This window comes from Anser brachyrhynchus (genome assembly GCF_964034855.1).
Source record: "Anser brachyrhynchus genome assembly, chromosome: 6".
Classification (NCBI taxonomy): Eukaryota; Metazoa; Chordata; class Aves; order Anseriformes; family Anatidae; genus Anser; species Anser brachyrhynchus.
In genome coordinates, this window is record NC_137700.1 from 43,991,949 (window position 1) to 44,009,918 (window position 17,970).

General features: G+C 46.0%; 1 long non-coding RNA gene across 1 annotated transcript in view; it reads left to right on the top strand.

Annotated features, from left to right (window-relative positions):
• Nucleotides 1-17,970, top strand: part of LOC308197355 — a 71,238-nt gene that overhangs the window by 11,699 nt on the left and 41,569 nt on the right. The window lies entirely within an intron of this gene.

Genomic DNA, 17,970 nt, shown 5'->3' on the forward strand with positions numbered 1-17,970 from the left:
TCTCAAATTCCCGGGATTAATAACAGAGGGAAGGGGCTGTTCTCTTCATTCTGGAGAAGGGGATCTTTGAAAATCTCTCACTGATGAGAGATCAGAGCAAAAAGATAAGAAGTTGTCCAAGGAAGTGACCATGTGCAGGAGATCAGAGCCCTTTATTTTGGGTAGCAGTTTTAGAGACAGATAGGATGAGATCTGCCTCCAGGCAAGCTTCCTGCACAAATCGTTAAGTAAGTAATTCTATTATGAAATTCTCTCTTCCTGTTTATGCAGGTACTCTATCTTTAGAAAAGTTTAATGCTCATGTTTAGGAAAACAAGAAAAATCTCTTAATAACAAAGAAAATGAGTGTGTTTGCTCTTCTTCCCTCTGCTGCAAAATCCCTGTCAACTTCTTACTCCATTTTTCCAAAATTCAGATTGCTTTAAGTCGGACTCCTTCTGCTTCATGGAGGATCTTGGATTCTGAAATGGATTCTGCTCTTGTGTACTACTCCAGAAAACATTTATTCTAAAGATATGAATATGCTACTGGTGTGCTTCAAATCTAGTAGGATTTAGTGAAGTTTGAGAATTAATTACACTTGCAGCAAGAAACTTTGTTTTCCGTGGAAGATAGCTTCAGAGCACACTAATCACAAACATGGCAATCTTTACAGAAATGAGTGATTTTCATTACAGCATTGTAAAATAATTATGTTTTGGAAACACACAAATTCAGAACAGTTGCAAACAGAGATGCTGTAACAATGTTAATTGGAACTAACGAGAAAACTTTATTTTTTTAGTGTTAATATTTAATAATGATTTCGATTATATATTTATTTTGGGGCACTGCTCAGCCAGGCTCCTTCCAGCGGAGCCCAGCGCCAGGCCCAGAGGCAGCGGGCACCGAGCGGAGCACAGGAGGTCCCCCCCAGCCCCAGCAGCACGTCTGAGCCCTGCGGTGCCGCAGCCCTGGCACAGGCTGCCCAGAGCCTGGGGGGGCTCCTTGGGCATGTCCCAAAGCCGCCTGGACGTGGGGCTGGGCACCCTGCTCGGGGGTCCTGCTGGGGCTGGGGGGGACCCTGAGGTCCCTGCCCACCTTGGCCAGCCTGGGGCTCTGCGCTGTGCTGGCAGCCGGCTTTCAAAGTGCTCCATTCCTCTGGCAAAGGGAGGTGGCAATCTGCCTGTGGGACCTCCGTGACAGCGGGGGGAAATTTAGTGAATTGGACGGCAGTCTGGTGGAAATAGTGCCGGGCTGGTTGGCCCTGCCCTTGGGCAAGGTCCCTCCCGGCTGTGTCTCCATAACGCGCCATGCGCAGCGCTGCGCTCCGCTCCCCACGCGTGCTGGCGGGGCCGCAGGGAGCACATCTGCAGCCTACAAATCTTTCCCGGGTTTGTAGTCCAATTTGCCGACGACATAAAGATTCACTCTTCAGCAAGAAATATGTTTATGAAGTTTGAAAGGATTAGCTAGGCATCTTTTTGCAATTCAATAAGTATTTTATGATCAATTTTAGCTAACACCAGCATTTCTGTAAGCAATTGGTCTCTGCTTTTGACAATGCTTTTGCTGGGTTTCGGTGCTATGAAAGAAATCTGAAGGGTCTTAGTACCTGCTGGGGATTAGATCGCTGAGAATTGCAATCAGTTTCTGAAAACTACAACTTCTGATGAAATTCCCAAAGCATAAGCAGCGACGTATTTAGCCAGTATAAATCAGGGAAGTTCCACTAGATTTAGTAAAGCTAGCTTACATCACTTGAAGGTGTCAGCTTTTTCAGATGCTTTTGAGAAAATGGCAAAAGGGTTTTTGTGTGCGTCTGTGTTTCTGAGCCTTTTGGATTATCAACAAAATAGGCCAACCAGGAATAATAATAATAAAAAAAAAAAAGGCGAAATGATCCAGAAAGTGTCTGTCACTCATTCTGGTGAAAACTAGCTCTTATCAACTTTGTAATTTATCATTTTTCCAAACTGCCATCTAATTTGAATAGGATTCACTTCTTATAAGTGAGGGGTGCCTATGAAGTGTCCTCATGTGTGTGTGTATATATATATATATATATAAAAATATATATATATATAAATATAAATATATTACCCCTCGGTAAGGGGTGAAAATCTACATTGCCAGTGCTCTTGCTCCCTATATCCTATAAGATGATGATAACGTTTAACTTCAGCAGAGGATCTCTGAGGTTGCTCAGTCCTAAAGCTCTGACCACTTGTAGCTCAAAGCTGGGGACTGCAGTCAGCAGAAGCCCAAAGTAATTGATGAATCAACACCAAATGGAGCAGTTTTAGTAACAGTACCAGAAATGTATGTCCTGGGTTTGGCCGTAATAGAGTTAAATTTCTTCCTAGTAGCTCGTATGTTGTGTTTTGGATTTAGGATGAGAATAATGCTGATAACACCCTGATGTGTTGGCTGTTGCAGAGCAGCGCTCGCACAGAGGCAAGGATGTTTCAGCTCCTCCTGCTGCCCTGCCAGCGAGGAGCCGGGGGTGCACAGGGACCGGGGGGCGGACAGGGCTAACTCAGGCTGGCCCAAGGATATCCCGTGCCATACGATGTTGGCCTGAGCAATAAGCTGGGAGGGTCGGCTGGGGTGGGGGCAGCCGGTGCTTGGGGATTGAATGGGCGTCATTCAGCAGGTGGTGAGCAATTGCATTGTGCATCACTTGCTTTGTTTAGTCTTTTTGTTGTTATTGTTATTGTTCCCCCCACCCCTCCCTTTTCTCCCTTTCTAATTAAACTCTCCTCATCTCCACCCACGAGGTCTTGCACTTCTCAGTTCTCTCCCACACCCTGCTGAGGGGGTGTAAGCGAACGGCTGGGTGGTGTTTAGCTGCCTGCTGGGCTGAACCACAGCAGTTTTGTCTTTTGCAGTGTCTTTCTGAAAAGCACAGTGTAGGAACTGCTCAAGCTACGGCTTTTTAAAGAGAAAAATAAATAGCAACAAGTAAAAGAATAGATAGAAACAGCAAAAAGGCTATGTTGTGGTGGGGGAAATAAACACTGCCAGCTCTTCCTGAGCATTTTCATTCATGAGATACAACACAGTTCAATTTTTAAATCAAGTCTAAGCTAATACAATTTCATGGTAGCCAAATAGGAGGGACTTTTCTCTGACAGCATGGAGGATTACCGGTGGGTACATGGCCATCTTTCCACCACCAGAAAGAAGAGAGAACCCCTCCGACGGGCAGACTGCTTTCCCGGAGGAACATCCCTGTGGCTGGCTGTGCCCCCCATCTGTGCCCACGGGGAGCAGCGGGTGGTCTGGGCAAGCGCGAGGAGCCTTGGCTGAGGTTTGCCTGCTCTTGGCCGGGGAGCTGGGGGCCGTGGGGTGCTGCCTGGTGGGGGAGGCCTCGGGAAGGGACTGGCCATAGCGAGGCGAGGGCCGAGCACGCCTCCCCCAGCCTGCTGCCCTGCCAGGGGTGCCGTGCTGTCAGAAGGCAACGAGTATGCGATTCTTCCCGTGGCAAGTTCAATAAATGCAAACTATCGTTTCTCTCCTAGCCTTGAATGGATATGCAGAGACTAACTTCAGTCAAGCCGGAGTGGGGAAGCGTCTTCAAAGAGACAGGGAAGATTAAAGCACATTTCCTGAATGACAAAGTTTTGTGATAGCGGCAATTACTGTTCAGCCTAAGGGCTAGCTGGAATTTAACTTCCATTTTTGTTATACAGAAATATAATGCTCTCTGTGGGGAAGTATGAAGAATTCTGGTTTCTGCCTCCTTGGTACAAACTGTTTGGGTTTTGGCTTGGATCACAGGGTGGGTATTTAAAAGCATTTACAGGGCAGGCAGAGCGCAGCTGCCTGCTACCTAGCCTCTGCGCTTGACAGATGAGATTTTGGGGTCAGCCGCCTCCTGCTGCCATGAAATACCCTCCAAGAAACTGTTGGTTTGATCTCAGAGGGAGTTTTAGTGCTTCCTCCTACCACTCTGAATGCAGGCTCTCGTGGCAGCTCAGGCTTCTCCTGGGTCCATCCCCCTCTGCTCCCAGAGGGCTTCCCAGCCGAGCCCCACCAGCCCTAGGGTGGTTTCTTGGCTCATCATCTCTTACCTTCAGCTTTCCATTAGTCAAATGCTCATGAAAAACGCCTTCCAAAACTTTAACCTTCATGAGTTTCTGTTGCCACGCTAGCAGCTGAACCTAACTGCTGGCACAGAGGTGTTGGTGCGCGGTGCTGGGGGCAGCCAGTGCAGAGCAGGGCCTGGGCAACCGGGATGTGACAGTGCCGGCAGGGGTGGAGGCTGCTGCCTGCAGGCATGAGCAACCCCCCCAGCCCCAAGTCACACAATGGCATCTCTTTTAGTGTGGTCTACACCAAGTCTTGGGTTTCCACCGCCGTGCTTTGCTGGGGAGCTCTGTTTATGCAGCCTCACCTAGGATTTGTTCAGCTTTATGGTAACACGTCTTTAATTTTATTTTTTTGGATGGGCAGAATTTGTTCTCATGTTTTATGGAAATGTTTTTACCACTTCAGTATTATTATGCATTAGGATCAGTGATGTATTTTCATCCGCATGTGGTGCCTGTAATGAATTCTGCTGCCAAATTTGTGCTGTTTACCCAACGGGCATGGAAATCTGAGGGCTGTGGATGCAGGCCTCATTAGCAGCAATGATTTAATTTCTTAATCCAATATGATGTCTTGATACTGTGGTGCTAAGAGCAGTAGAAGTACTTGATTAAACCAGGGAAGAGTAATGGGAAGAAATGATCCTAGAGCGTGATGCTTCTACCTTCCTCCTGCTGATCCGAGACGAGAACGTTCCTGGGCACAAGCCCCGTGGGGATGCGGGACAAGGCAAAGCATCTGTGGCCATTCCAGCATTGGAAGGGGCTTCTTATTTTGATTGCTTTGTTGCCCATTTTTTTACGTCTCCCTTTTCCCTCCGTCTTTTCCAGAGCATATTTGTAACCATGGAGATAGGAAAACAGGAGAGGCACCTCGCTGCGCGGATGGGGCATGGCAACAAATTGGTTTATGGAGGGGCTGAGAAACTGTGCGTCGGCCAGTGGATAAACAGGCATTTTATGTAAGAGTTATGTATTCGCAGTATAATAGAATGTCTGTTTTATTTGTTCTTTTGGAGATTTATTAGTGCCTGAAGAGGAGAGAAACAAACAGCCCTAATTGAAGACCCTAGAGGATGGCAGCATTAGAAATGGTCCTTCCCAGGATTACACTTTTTACAGAAAGTAATAGTTTATGCTTCTGTGAGTTTTTATTGATGTCAGTTGTGTTTATCCTAATTCCTGTAATATATTCATCTACTGGTGCGTGTGCTTGGAGAAAGAGAAATGTCCCTGGAATCTGAACAGTTTAATGCAAGAAAAAGAAAAAAAGAACACACTTTTAATTTTCAAAGCACAGAGAAATGGACACAGGGTGAGGAGCATGAGGGATCTCATCAGATCCCAAATCCACACTTAGGTTGGTAAGCTGGCGACAGTCACAGGGCTTCTGCCCACGGATGCGATAAATGCAGGACCCAGCTCACACAACCAGGCACACGTTCACATGTCTCTATTAAACTGAATTCAAATTTTAATTACAGGGGCTGAAAGGGATATGTGGTTTTATTAAGAAAATGTTCTGTATCTTTTAGCTCAAAGAAAATGGGTTTATTTATACCAGCCTTTTTAATTTTCTATTCCATAACACACAACTGCTTACTGTGTTTTATTCTTTGTCTTCCCCACGGACAGAACCATCAATGTTATGTTAGCCTGATGATGGGTAAAGAGAGTAAGATTCTGGAGACGTGTTTTGAATTGTGCTATACTTTAGTAGTATTGATCTTGGGGCACGTAATGGCTGTACTGCATTTGACCTCTCCTTGTCAGGTTATTTTTAGGACAAGTTGTTTTATAGAATTGCTAAAGAAGAGCTAACCTGAGGTAAGCGTTTTAGGATGTCTGATGTTTTGCAGATGTTCGCTCTTCTAACATGAGCTCTTTGAATCCCTAGGGGCAAAAGTTGTCTGGACCCACTCCAGTATTAGCCTCCCAGGTTCAGCACAGCCAGCCCGTCCGTTTGCTGTGTGAGCCGTGTGTGTGCCGTCAAGATGAACATGGGGAAAGCACCGGGGGAACACGGTGAAATTGTTTGCTCCAGCACTGAAAACCTGCTCTGATTCCAGCACCCTCCCTGGCACAGCTTGGGCTCGTACCAGGCAGCGTGCTCCCTTGTGCCGTCCCACGGGGTTTGGTCCCAAATAACGCAGTGGTCCAGGAGGGGGCACGGGCTCAGGGTGCCAATAAATGCAGCGTGGGTGAGAGCTGCCTGGTTTGGGAGAGCACAGTCCAGTACTTCAGGCTGTATCGCCTGCCAGCACGCTCGAAGGAGAGGCTGTGGCCTCTTTCCATTAACAGTATAGCTATGGCTTTATAGCTTGTTTCTCATAACAGTTATTAAATATTTATTAATAAATATGTTCACAACACATTAATGTAATAACCACACTCTATTTTTCTCTAGTACCACTCTGAGACCTAGACTGTAATGAGGTTGCCACCAACAGGCACTGACCCTTCAATATACTCATTTTTCCTCCATTCTGAATAGATGGATGTTAATCTGCTGTTGTATGGGAGTTTTCTGGCTTTCTCTGTTCCTGCCTCTCTGAAGCCTCAGGGGAAGGCTGTGGGAGAAAATACATTTTTCTGTGAAGACAAGCTGTTCTCCCCGCTCGCTCACAGCATCTCCAGGGCCGTGCTGGGCAGGGGTGGAAGCAGGTGTGCTGAGCCAGGCAGGGAGCAAACCCCCGTGGGCAGCGGTGGGTCCCACGCAGCCCCGGGGACTGTCATGGGGAAGAAAAAATCAGCTGGCACCGGGGTTTGGCAGGGTGTGCTGGCTGGTGCTGGAAGGGAAAGTGTCTTGAAATAACAATCACTTGTAAGGAAAATACTTGGTTTCAAATATATTTATGTGTTTTTGATTAGTGCAAGGAAAAAACAAACAAAAAAAAAGGCACGGTTTGCTATGGCAAATACGAAAAGCAAGGGAAAATTTCAGCATTCATACTACATAAAATTTAGGGATTTTTTTTTGCAGTGGGAACATGAGTGAGCAGTGAAGCTAGATGTGGGTGAAATTGCCTCGAAGAAAACCCTGTACAGCACTCAGGAAGTTGATTTTTGCAGTGGTGATGGCAGTGGTTCCACACCACGGAGGACGGAGCCCTGCAGGCAGCAGGTAAGCTGGTGGACGTGTTGGGGTAAAGCCTGGTGAACGACTCTGCTCCTCTGGGCATGGCGACGGCACTGCTGGTGGGACTCCTACAGCTGCCTGCTGGAGCAAGTCTGCATTAAATTTAATGGGAAATTATTATCCAGATCCCTTTTTCTGGCTTGACAAGCCTCACTAGCTGTGGAACACCCCACAAAGGTCAGGGTACTGAGGGCTGGCTTAGGGCAAGTCACCTCAGCTCCTGACAGCTTTGTTTAGTTTGATGCAGCATAATTTATGGGAATTTACAGGATTTCTACTTATGGATCCAATCTTGCTTCTTGTACAGCGAAGGCTGTCAAACAGTATCTTTATGGTGTGTTCTGGTCTCACCGATGTGTATTGTGCGTGTGGGTGTGTGGTTCTTTACATCAATTTACAATTAGCAAAGAAGGAAGCATTTTTCTTACACTTTTTGTTTATTGTGTAAAAATACTTGAGAAAACTGACCTCTGCTTCCCCAGTGTGTAATTATGGGACCATAGATTACACGTTCTTGAAAGGCCTTCCTTTGTTCAGAAGGAAAGTGAGGAAAAACTGGAATTGCAGAAGTATGTGTTGTTGGGCGTGGGAGAGCTAGAGCCTGTGCTGGGCTCTGAGCGTGCTGTATAGTGCTGCTCTGAATCTCCAAAGGAAGAAACAAAACACCAGAGGTTCTAGCTTCTTCATTTTTTTTTTTGGGGGGGGGATTCTCATTTGCTGGAGGCTTGATAAATGGGATCATGCACTTGGTTTCTTTTTTTTTCTTTTTTCCCCCCATGAAAATTCCTTTTTCTGTGTCCAAAAAGACTTTCATACAAAAAAATCGGCATATAAAACTGCAAGTCTCTTTGCATCTGAAGGTTCTGCAAAGCTGTGTAAAGATCTAGACCCTGAGACTCTAGATATATTCACCATTAATCCCTGCATTAATCTAGTTTGTCTTTCAAAAAGATGATTGATCAGATCAGAAAATTACAAGGTGCATCTGAGGGGGAAGAAGCTGGCAGGCTCAGGCTAGTATGGGAACGCTAAAATGAGAGTTTGACACTGGTACTTCAAACAAGGAGTTACGAAAGGACTGAAATTACATTGGAAAAACGATGGATTTGAATTTTTCTGGCACATTCTTGACTCAGGAGAAGCAGGAGCCCTCGGGAAGAAAGGTGCAAAGCGACCTGCCTGCTCGGTGCGCTTCGTGCTCTGCGAGGCTCAGCACCGTGTGTTGGGTGCGACTGCGTGTGTCTCCTCTCACACCCTGAACAAGGCAGTCAGAGCTCGATACAGCTTTCCTGGTAGGGCCACTCTATAATCATAAGCTACAAGGATATTATCAAGGGACTATTAAAACGTTCTTAATATGCTGCAGAATATGATTTTCTTGTCCTAGCAATTTCTTGTTTTCCAATGACTGCCTGTAGCATGAAGCAGCAATAAAAATTTCTGTGGTCTGTTTTTTGACCGTGAGCCATTTCTGTGTGATAAAACTGATCCGGCAGTAAAGCATTGCTGGCCTTTCATGGGGAACGTGTCCCGTGGGCAGCGGCAGCAGGACAAGGGTGGGAGAGCAGGTTCCTCAGTGCCCCACAGGACGCTTGGCTTCCCGGTGCGGAGGATGCATGGATGGGGACCGATGCACGTGGTCACTGCGGCTGGCAGGGGAGCGCGGCCGTGCCCCGGCCCTTTGAGGTGTGCAGGGCAGGAGGAGCAGTGCTGAAGGTATTTGTCAGGGGGGAAGCTGTGTCTTCGCTGTGATGCAGGCGCTGGTCTTTCTGCAGGTGATGGAGGTGATGTCCGGACCCGGCCAAACGTGGCAGGAGGAACCCGAGGAAGTGCTTCTCAGCTAAAACGTGCCCTGGTAACGGTGCTTTTCGTCTGTCTCTTATTGGTAGGCTCTTTTAGCATCCTGGAGTTCCTTGACCTTAACTAATGAAAGGGAAAATGTGCGGTTTTCAAAGGCAATGGTGAATAGGATATGAGACTGTTATTGAATTGTCTGCAGCTCTGCGTGCGGCTTCAGCAGAGTTTTGCGAAATCCAAAATGAGTCCTGGTGCTCTAATTACTGCAGAAATAAACTGAAGTGTTTTTAATGTATATCTATATCGAGGCTTCGTAACACTGGGCAGAACAGCTGTTAGACAGTGATTTGCCAAAATACCTACATTCAATTTGGGCAGTTGGTGAACTGTAGTATTTGCCAAATCATGGACCAGACAGACACTTATTCCAATTTTACGGTCTTATTTGCTGCCGCAATAAACTTGGGGTCAAGAAGCTTCAATGTAAATTGAAAGCAAAGCACTGTGGCTAAGTGACTTACACCGTGCTTCATTCTGCTGCAGCTCCACTTCAAAATGTATTTAATATAAGCTCTGAAACAAAATGATGCGAAATGTTAACCCTGCTCGGGCAGGACAGGACCAAAAATGCTGAGACATGTTTATTCATGACTTTCAGTGCAGCGAGCGTCATATAATTGAAGCAGGCAATGGGTCACTGAATTCACGCAGAGCATCACGCTTTCAGAGCGTCTTTTCTGTAGGAATAGATCAGTGCAATTTACAGCAGAGTAATGTGGACGAGGTAAAGGCAATCTCTTTGGATAACCTAGCATTCATTTTTTATTAACTGGAGGGGAGTACTTAAGTTATTGTACACGCACGTTTCTGTACCAGGAGAGCAGCAATCCAGCTGGGCTGGGGCTGTGCAGACAGCTCTCGGTCTGGTCTCGGGGAAAAGACGTGTGGGACCGAGGCGGTGGCGCTGGGCTCTGCTGGAACCTGCAAGGGAGAATCGCCCGGGGGAACCACTGAGAGACCCAGGGCAGCAGCAGGTGATTCAGCAAAACAGAACGGATGGACGGGTGGAGGGAAGGAAGGAAGGAAGGAGGGAAGGAAGGACTTTTTGGACTCTCCTCTAATTTATTCAGACGTTGTAAAATCCAATGTTTTCACCAGAGAGAAAGCAGTATAGAAACAGGGCCGGGAATAAGTAGCCTCTCCTCCCCATAAGCAGGGGTGTCTTCTCCTCACCAGATCCTGCCCTTTCGCCTCCATTTCAGTTTCAACCAACAGGCAAATAAAGTATCTGGCAGATATGCCAAGGTCTCGGATTTCTTGTGAATATCTGGCTTGGGCAAAACTACTGCTTGCTCTCTCAGTAGGTTGTTATAAAGCTATTTGCAGAGCAGATAGCATCACAAGTGATGATTTCCAAGTCCTTTGTAAATTTTTTACCTGAATTAAAGTTTTCCCCAGGCTTAAGAAACTCCATCTGGGAGAGGCGTAGAAGTGCTTTATTTGCTGTGAGGGATTTGTGTTTTTGCCTTTAAAGTACAATTACAAAGTAAGAGTTTTTTTCTTTTTTTCTTCTTCAACGTTCATCCTAATGAATTACAAGCATGCTGTGTTTGCAAGCTGCAAATTGCTAAATAAACTGCCAGATAATAGGATTTAGTGTGTATTTTAATTTGATACCACTGCCCACAGCATTACAAGATGTTTTTGTAACGGAGTGCTTATAGCAGTGTGCTCCCATCATTACGTGCCTTCATTTAGAGATTTCTAAGACAACGTTATCAGTGGTAATACAGCCCCAGTTTGTGCCACGGCAGCCCGCACAATGCTTTCCTCCAATGTGGTGGTAATGGGCTGTATGGGATTTAATCTGGTGTTAAAGTGATAGATGGATTTTAAGGCTTGTGAACACACTAAATTCTCCTGTAAAATATACTAAGAAAATTAAAAAATTAATCTTTTTATTTTTTCATGGGAGGGAAATATTAAATGCTTGTGTAAAATAACCATGTTAATTTCTTAGTGGCACAGGAGGGAGCATGCATTTTCTGTTCATATATACCTAACATTATTTAAACATCTCTAAGCTTTCACAGAAGATTTTTCAGGAAGGCACTGAAGCTTTAAATAGCTTGTTTTCACCAGAGCTGATACAAGACTGGGGAGAAATAAATAAATGAACAAGCAAAAGCAAAATCCTGTGGCTAGATAGCCAGCATCCACAGCTGAAGGTGCGTTTTGAAGGGCTTGCAAACCTGAGGCCAGATTTTTCCAGGGAGAGCTCCTTCCGCTGACTTCCCTGACCGCTGAGCAGTACCTCAGGTCCTGCAGACCAGCTTTGTAAGTAATTTTGTAGTGAACACCTTCAAAAGCATTGAAGTTGCCGTTTAACAAATGAGGTAAGATTTTCTGTGACTTCTGGGTGGGACTGCGTGGGCTGCCCAGGAGTGACCCCAGCAGAGGGGCTCTTCCCCCGGCAGCGCTCGCCGTGCTGAGGCTCTCTCGTGGTACATCGCACAAGACGTTCTCCACGTTGCTGAAAAGCTCTGGAGAGCACCTCTGCTGTACAGAGCAGGAGCTGGAAATGCGGCAGATGAGCTGTGCGGCTCTGATTTGGTTGCCAGTTTCCCAAGAACAGACCCTGTTCAAAGGCACTGCAGGGTCTGGTTCTGGCTGTGAGCGCGCACCGAGAGCGTCTGCAGCGCTTCCCTCGAGCCTGGCGGGCTGAAGGCTGTGACGGGAGAGAAGCAGAGCACGGCTTCACAGTCGCTTGCCTTTAATCACCCATCACTTCTGCACTCTAATGCCTTCAAGCTTCCCCAGGAGAAGCCGCGTGGAAAGGCTCAGTGTTCCCCTAAACTGACTTCGGCTACAAGAGTGGCTGCAGAAAAATACAATTTCCTTTCCCAGCAGACTTTTTTGGCTGAGCTCCCCGGCTGTTTGGATGTAACTTAGTGCATTTTATTTTGCATTTTTCTTTCCCGGTGTTTTATTCTGTGGGCTGTGCGGAGTATTTACAGAGACTTGGTGCAGGGGGTGCCAGAGCCCTGCTTTCCAGGGGAGCAGCTGATCCCCTGGTGCTTTTGTTCCCAGCAACCCAACTAGAAACAGCTTGGAGATCCTGTGAAAAATCTTGTTAAGTGTCTCAGCACCACGGGCAGCCAAGGTGAGGAGTCACTCTTGAAAACCCAGGGACCAAGTTTTTGTGTTTTTAATAAGACCTGTCCTGTGTGTCCTTGTGAGCTTCCAGCAAAGCTGGGGCTGGGCACGCTCCCACCTTGGCAGGCTTTCACTAGCTGAGGTGAAGACTGACAGCTAACTTACCTCCTGCAATAAACTCAAAACTACTTTTCTGTAGGAAAAATTGAGTTGCCTGCAGGTTTCTGGATGATGTTGTGAGACACCACTGCAAGAAACTGCAAGGGCTGTCGGTTCTGCCACCCTCTGAATACGGATGAGCGCCTCTGGTAGGATGGGGGGCCGTGGGGAAGAGGAGACCGGGCAGGAGTTTGGCAGGGGGGGGAACAGGGCAGCTGGGAACATGGTGCTCCGTGGGTGCGGGATGCAGGCAGGGGGTGGGCCATGGAGGAGCAGAGACCTCTTGCTCAGAGGTTCCCACACGTGGTCTCTGATGCTGCAAGCGGAGACCTCGGTTTCTCACAAAGGGCAAAGCTCTCAGTTTGTGTCTGTGAGCACGGGCAGGTTACCCTACTCAGTAACACGTTAATCAAAGTACCCCTGAAATACAATTGGAGTGAAAACTATACTTACTGCAAAGCATTTATTTTCAGCCACGTCAGAATATTTCACGTTCGGTGCTAGCCTTTCACTTCACCTCCAATATTAGCATGTCCCGCACAACCTGTTTTACTACAGGGAACTTTCTTGAATGCCTTCAAAATGTAATCCAATGGGTACTTGAAAAAGTCACTCTTCTGCACATTTCTGTGGGCTTTAAAAGCGAATTTTCAGGGCTGTAAGGAAATGGTTTCTGTGTAAAGGTGTTGAGGTTGCCGTGAATTTCACCATCTCCATTATTAAGCATTTATAAACACATTGCCTGTATATGGCTACTGCATGGAAATTAACCCAATCTCATACTCACCCGGGTAAAGCAGTGGAAGAGGTCTGCAAATCTGGATTTTTCCATTCCCACTGTGGATGTTGCGGTGTTGGGTTTGTTTGTGCTTCATTGATTTTGTCTGTAGGTACAGGAAATTCTGCCTGGAAGCTTCCCTCTTTCATTATTGCTTAACAGCACAGCAAAACAGGCAGAGTGATATCAAATAGAGTCATAGGATGTCTCTAACAAGAGTGCAGGAGGCAAAACACCACTTGAAAATATATTTCAGTTTACCCTGAGTCTGTCTTTCATTGTCCACCCTCACAAAGCGAGCACTTCTACCAGGCAGACCGTGTGCTCTGTCTTGGGAACAGCTCTGAGTGGGTTTGGAGCTAGAAATGGGCCTCAGTAACATTTTTTTTTTTCACTCAGACTTGGATTGTGAGTTTTCCTTTAACACTTCAACAGTGTCTTCATTCGTTGATATGAATCCATCTCCATTTGTCAGGAAAAAAAAAAAAGGAGAGGTTAACAGTAAGTCACCTATTACTCAAATGTAGCAGGAATTTTGTCAGACGGCAACATAACTTATTTTCCTTCTAAATGACCTGTTCTTGCTCAGGATGCACACTCTTAATTCCTAATGGAGATGAGCAGGTGCAGGCGGGTGCCACCCTGCTCCCAAGGCTGCTGCTCGGCTCGGCAGCACCATGGGGCGTTATAAAGCTGCAGTCACTTGCACCAGCTCAGTGTTCGGACTTCCTGCATGCAGTCACTTGAAAATTTCTACTGCCATTGTAAAAAAATATGTATTTATTTATTTATTTTTCCTGTTGAAGCAATTGTTAAAATTTGCCAGTGATGCTGCAGGCAGAAGTTCTTTATTGAGAGAAGATAATGTTGTTGTAGTGTACGAGCCGTGTACACTTGCTATGTACACCGTACTGTGAGCTATGTGGTTGGAGAATTTTGTGTCTTGGGGGGAGATTTTTGGCAGCCAACTTTTATTGAAGTAAATTCAAAAGGCAGTAGTGTCATATATTGTGCCATACTGAAGACGCAGATCCCTTCCATTGGCCTTACCTGGCCTGTCTTTGGTCCATTTTCACATAGCTCCAAAGGAAAGAGTATCAGAAACAGTGTGGGGAATGATTGTTACCTTGTACACGTCACTGGTGAGACTGTGCCTCGAATACTGGGCTCAGTTTTGGGCCCCTCGCTACAAGAAGGCTATTGAGTTGCTCGAGCTTGCGCAGAGAAGAGCAACAAAGCTGGTGGAGGGACTTGAACACAAAACATACGGGGAGCAGCCGAGGGAACTGGGGTTGTTTAGTCTGGAGCAAAGGAGGCTGAGGGGAGACCTCATTGCTCTCTCCAACTGCCTGGAAGGAGGTTGCCATGAGAAGAGTGTCAGTCTGTTTTCTCAGGTGACAAGCAATAGAACATGAGGAAATGGCCTCAAGTTGTGCAGGGGAGGTCCAGGTTGGGTGTTAGGAAGAATTTCTTCTTGGAGAGGGCAGTCAAGCACTGAGACAGGCTGCCCAGGGAGGCGGTGGAGTCCCCGTCCCTGGGGGTGTTTAAGGGATGTGTGGACGTGGTGCCTAGGAGCATGGTTTGGTGATGGAATTCGGTAGGTTGGGTTGACAGTTGGACTTGGTGACCTTGAAGGTCTTTTCCAATGTGATTCTGTGATTCTATGACTCTAAGTCCCAGGGAAAGGTAAGCTGCTTTTGTTTGAGAATGTCTCCTCCCCAGGACTGCTACTCCACTACTTCTCCAAATCTATTTTTACTGTAATTTACTGCAATTCAGAGGTGTTCCAGGGCATCAGAGCAATAACTTTATTTTTATTGTCCTCTGATTAAAATGGTTTATATTGTGAGCAAACCTTGCTGTATTAATGGAAGAAGAAACAGTGATGTATCATACCATCTCTTTAAATTATGTTGTTTCGTGTCTGTGTTAGATATTAAACATTATGTCATAAAATGTGTGGCTGTAGAGAATTTCAGTAGGCTTGACATCAAGGTAAGAGACAAATAATAAACACATCCTAGTCTCTTTTATAACAGAGCCCTTTGCAACCATGGAACACTAAAGCTAAAATGACTTTTTGCCAATAATTGTCTTTTGGTTCTTTAAAGCAATATAGTCAAACCTCTGCAGACTCAAAACTACCAGTTATGGGATTTGCATCTCTGCTAGATGCAAAATTCAATTCAGTGTTCAGTTGTTTAAAATTTAAAATCTAAACTTAAGTATGTAATAAAAATTGGACTGCTACTGGTACTTATTAGTCTGGGAAAAAAATGGTCTAATTCAATGGAATTCACGGGCATTGACACTACATTGGGGTTTATTAAATAGACAAGGTTGTTTTAATATATAAACCAAGAAAAGGCTGCAACATCAAGCAAATTATGCAAATTTGAGTGTTTAAGTAAAGGAGTCATATCTGCATCACATCACAGCTTAGGAAGACTGTCCCTTGCCAGACCTTCACCGTGCCGGTGATGGTGGCTTGTGCAGTGTTACAGATATGTGCACGGTCAAACTGGATTGCGCTTCTCTTTCTCCTGTTGGAAGCACAGTCCCAATATGCTAACACATTATGGAAATTAGAATTAATAGGTTTTAGAGGCTCCAGCAGAATTGGAAGCTTCATTATACTAGGCACTGAATCTATATATAGCCTTGTCACTGGTGGTGCGGTTCGCGCTGTGCTTAGTCGATGCGCTGTGGAGCAGCCTGCGTCCACGTGAGGTGATTTGTGGTGCGTATTAACTGGCAAGAAACTGTTTAAAACAACAAGTTCACTGAGCGCTGCATTGGTGATTGTGGGCGAACATTTGCAGTCCGGCAGTGCTGCAGCTCTTTGTCTCCTCTCCTTTCTGGCTGCCCCCCTCTGCTGCGTCCTCTCCTTGTGCTCCAGGATGTAGGAGTAAGGGTGGGAAGCCGTCAGAAGCGCTGCCTTGGAGAGAACAGGGAGGTTCTCCACCAACAGCTGGAAATATGTCCCTGTCTTCTGCCTTTCAAAACTCAGCATCGTGCTGTCTGCCAGTCTGCTGTGACCCATCTCCCCCGTGCTCAGAGCTGCCTGGCTGGGTCGGACCAAGCCAACCCAAACTCCCCAGTCGCAGGTGCCTCAGGAGAGCACAGGTCTGCTGGAACCAGAACCTTTGTAGGGAAAGAAAGTTCGAGCAGTGTAACAACAGACCATGTTAAAATTAAATTGTCTACAGTGGGATCAATGCCATTCTTGAGGCCATCATTTTAATGGCTTTGACAGTGCAGCATCTGACTGTATAAAGCACACTTGCAACCGAGTGAGGTGCTTCATTGTGTTTTATCAGGACAGCTTTCAAAGAGACTTTGTAGTATCTAGGCATCTTCCTTCTGGTGAAAAGAATTCCCATAAAATTTAACAGTGCTGTTGGCCATGGCCGTAGCGGGTCAGATACAGTCGCTCACCCTTTTCTAAGAGACCTGCTGTTGATGGCCAGCGAAACCTCTGCCTGCACAGCTGCTCCTGCAGTGGGAAGGGAATCCCTGGCCATCATTTTCCTTTCCCCACCTATTACAGATACCTGCCCAGCTACCGTGTAGGTTCAGAGAAAACATGTGCTTCTAAACTCCTGTTACTGTGTTATTGTGAAATGATTGTTAAGGGATCACAGATGGATCTGGACTTTGATTTTTTGGTGGGCTAATGAGGGGTTAGCGAGCCAGTGTGTTGGATCTCTCCTCCCTCCTCAGAGACTTTTCGTGATCTAGAATATTAAACACCAAATTGCAGTTGATCAGGCAGGAACAGAAGTAGTTATACACACTGACTTAATGCCAGCTTGTTGTCATCTCACTGTTTTTTTATACGTCATGGGATGGATAGCCTCCTTGTCCGAGCTGGATGTTAGGACATCCATTTGTAAGGCAATTCCTTGAACCTGTGATAATTCCCCCCCCTCCCCCTCCAGCTGAAAATGCTGCCTTTGCATTTAATGCACTAAAATAGTGATGAAACATTCCAAGATACTTTCAAAGATTTTTCATGAAAATATTCATATGACTGAAGAAAACATTTTTAAAAGTATCCACTCTTCCAATAAAAGTTGTAATTAATAAGTACATCCTCCTTGCAGCATCATGCATTTTTATGGAGAAAAAAATGACACATCATACGGATACCACTGCATGTTAAAGAAGGCATTAAAACATCTCAGAATGAAAAATAATTAAAAAAAAAAATCCACGAGAGTAAACGTGCCACATCTAAGAAAAGTTCCATTAAAAAATGCAGTTTTTAAACATAAAACCATGGTCTTCATTCTTAAGTTTTCATACCACTACATAAAACCAAGCATGGAATATTTCACTTCAGACTGGAGAAAATCTCCCTGAAATCCTAATGAAGTTCATAAAATATACATGAAAAATATGCAAAAGAGCGAAGAAGCAACAGCCAAAAATTCACTGAAATTTTAGACTTGCGTTTAAATGTCTCCTTCTTAGTAAACAAAGATCTCTTTTGGCTGCTTATAATTGTCTGAGGGTCTCTGAGTCTCCACTCGGCAGCCCAGGACCTTCTCCCTCACTCCATCAGGTAATATTTCCACACCGTGCAGTCTGTAGCACAAGGCTGGTGGCATCTCAGCAGCCCCTCCGCGAAACGGCATCCTGAATAAACACCACGGTTATGGGAAAGCTGCTTGGGCAGAAAAAGGTCCTTGGTGCAGGTACTCAGGAGACTGTTGGTGTCCTCGGGTCCCTGAGTGCTGGGGGACGCTGGTGGTCACCCTGCTGTGGCCGTCCTCAGCCTGTGGCTTCACCGCTGTGCTGGGCCATCAGGGCACGCCGCGTGGTCTTGGTGACTGTGTTGGAGCGAAAACAGAGGTGAAGAGCGG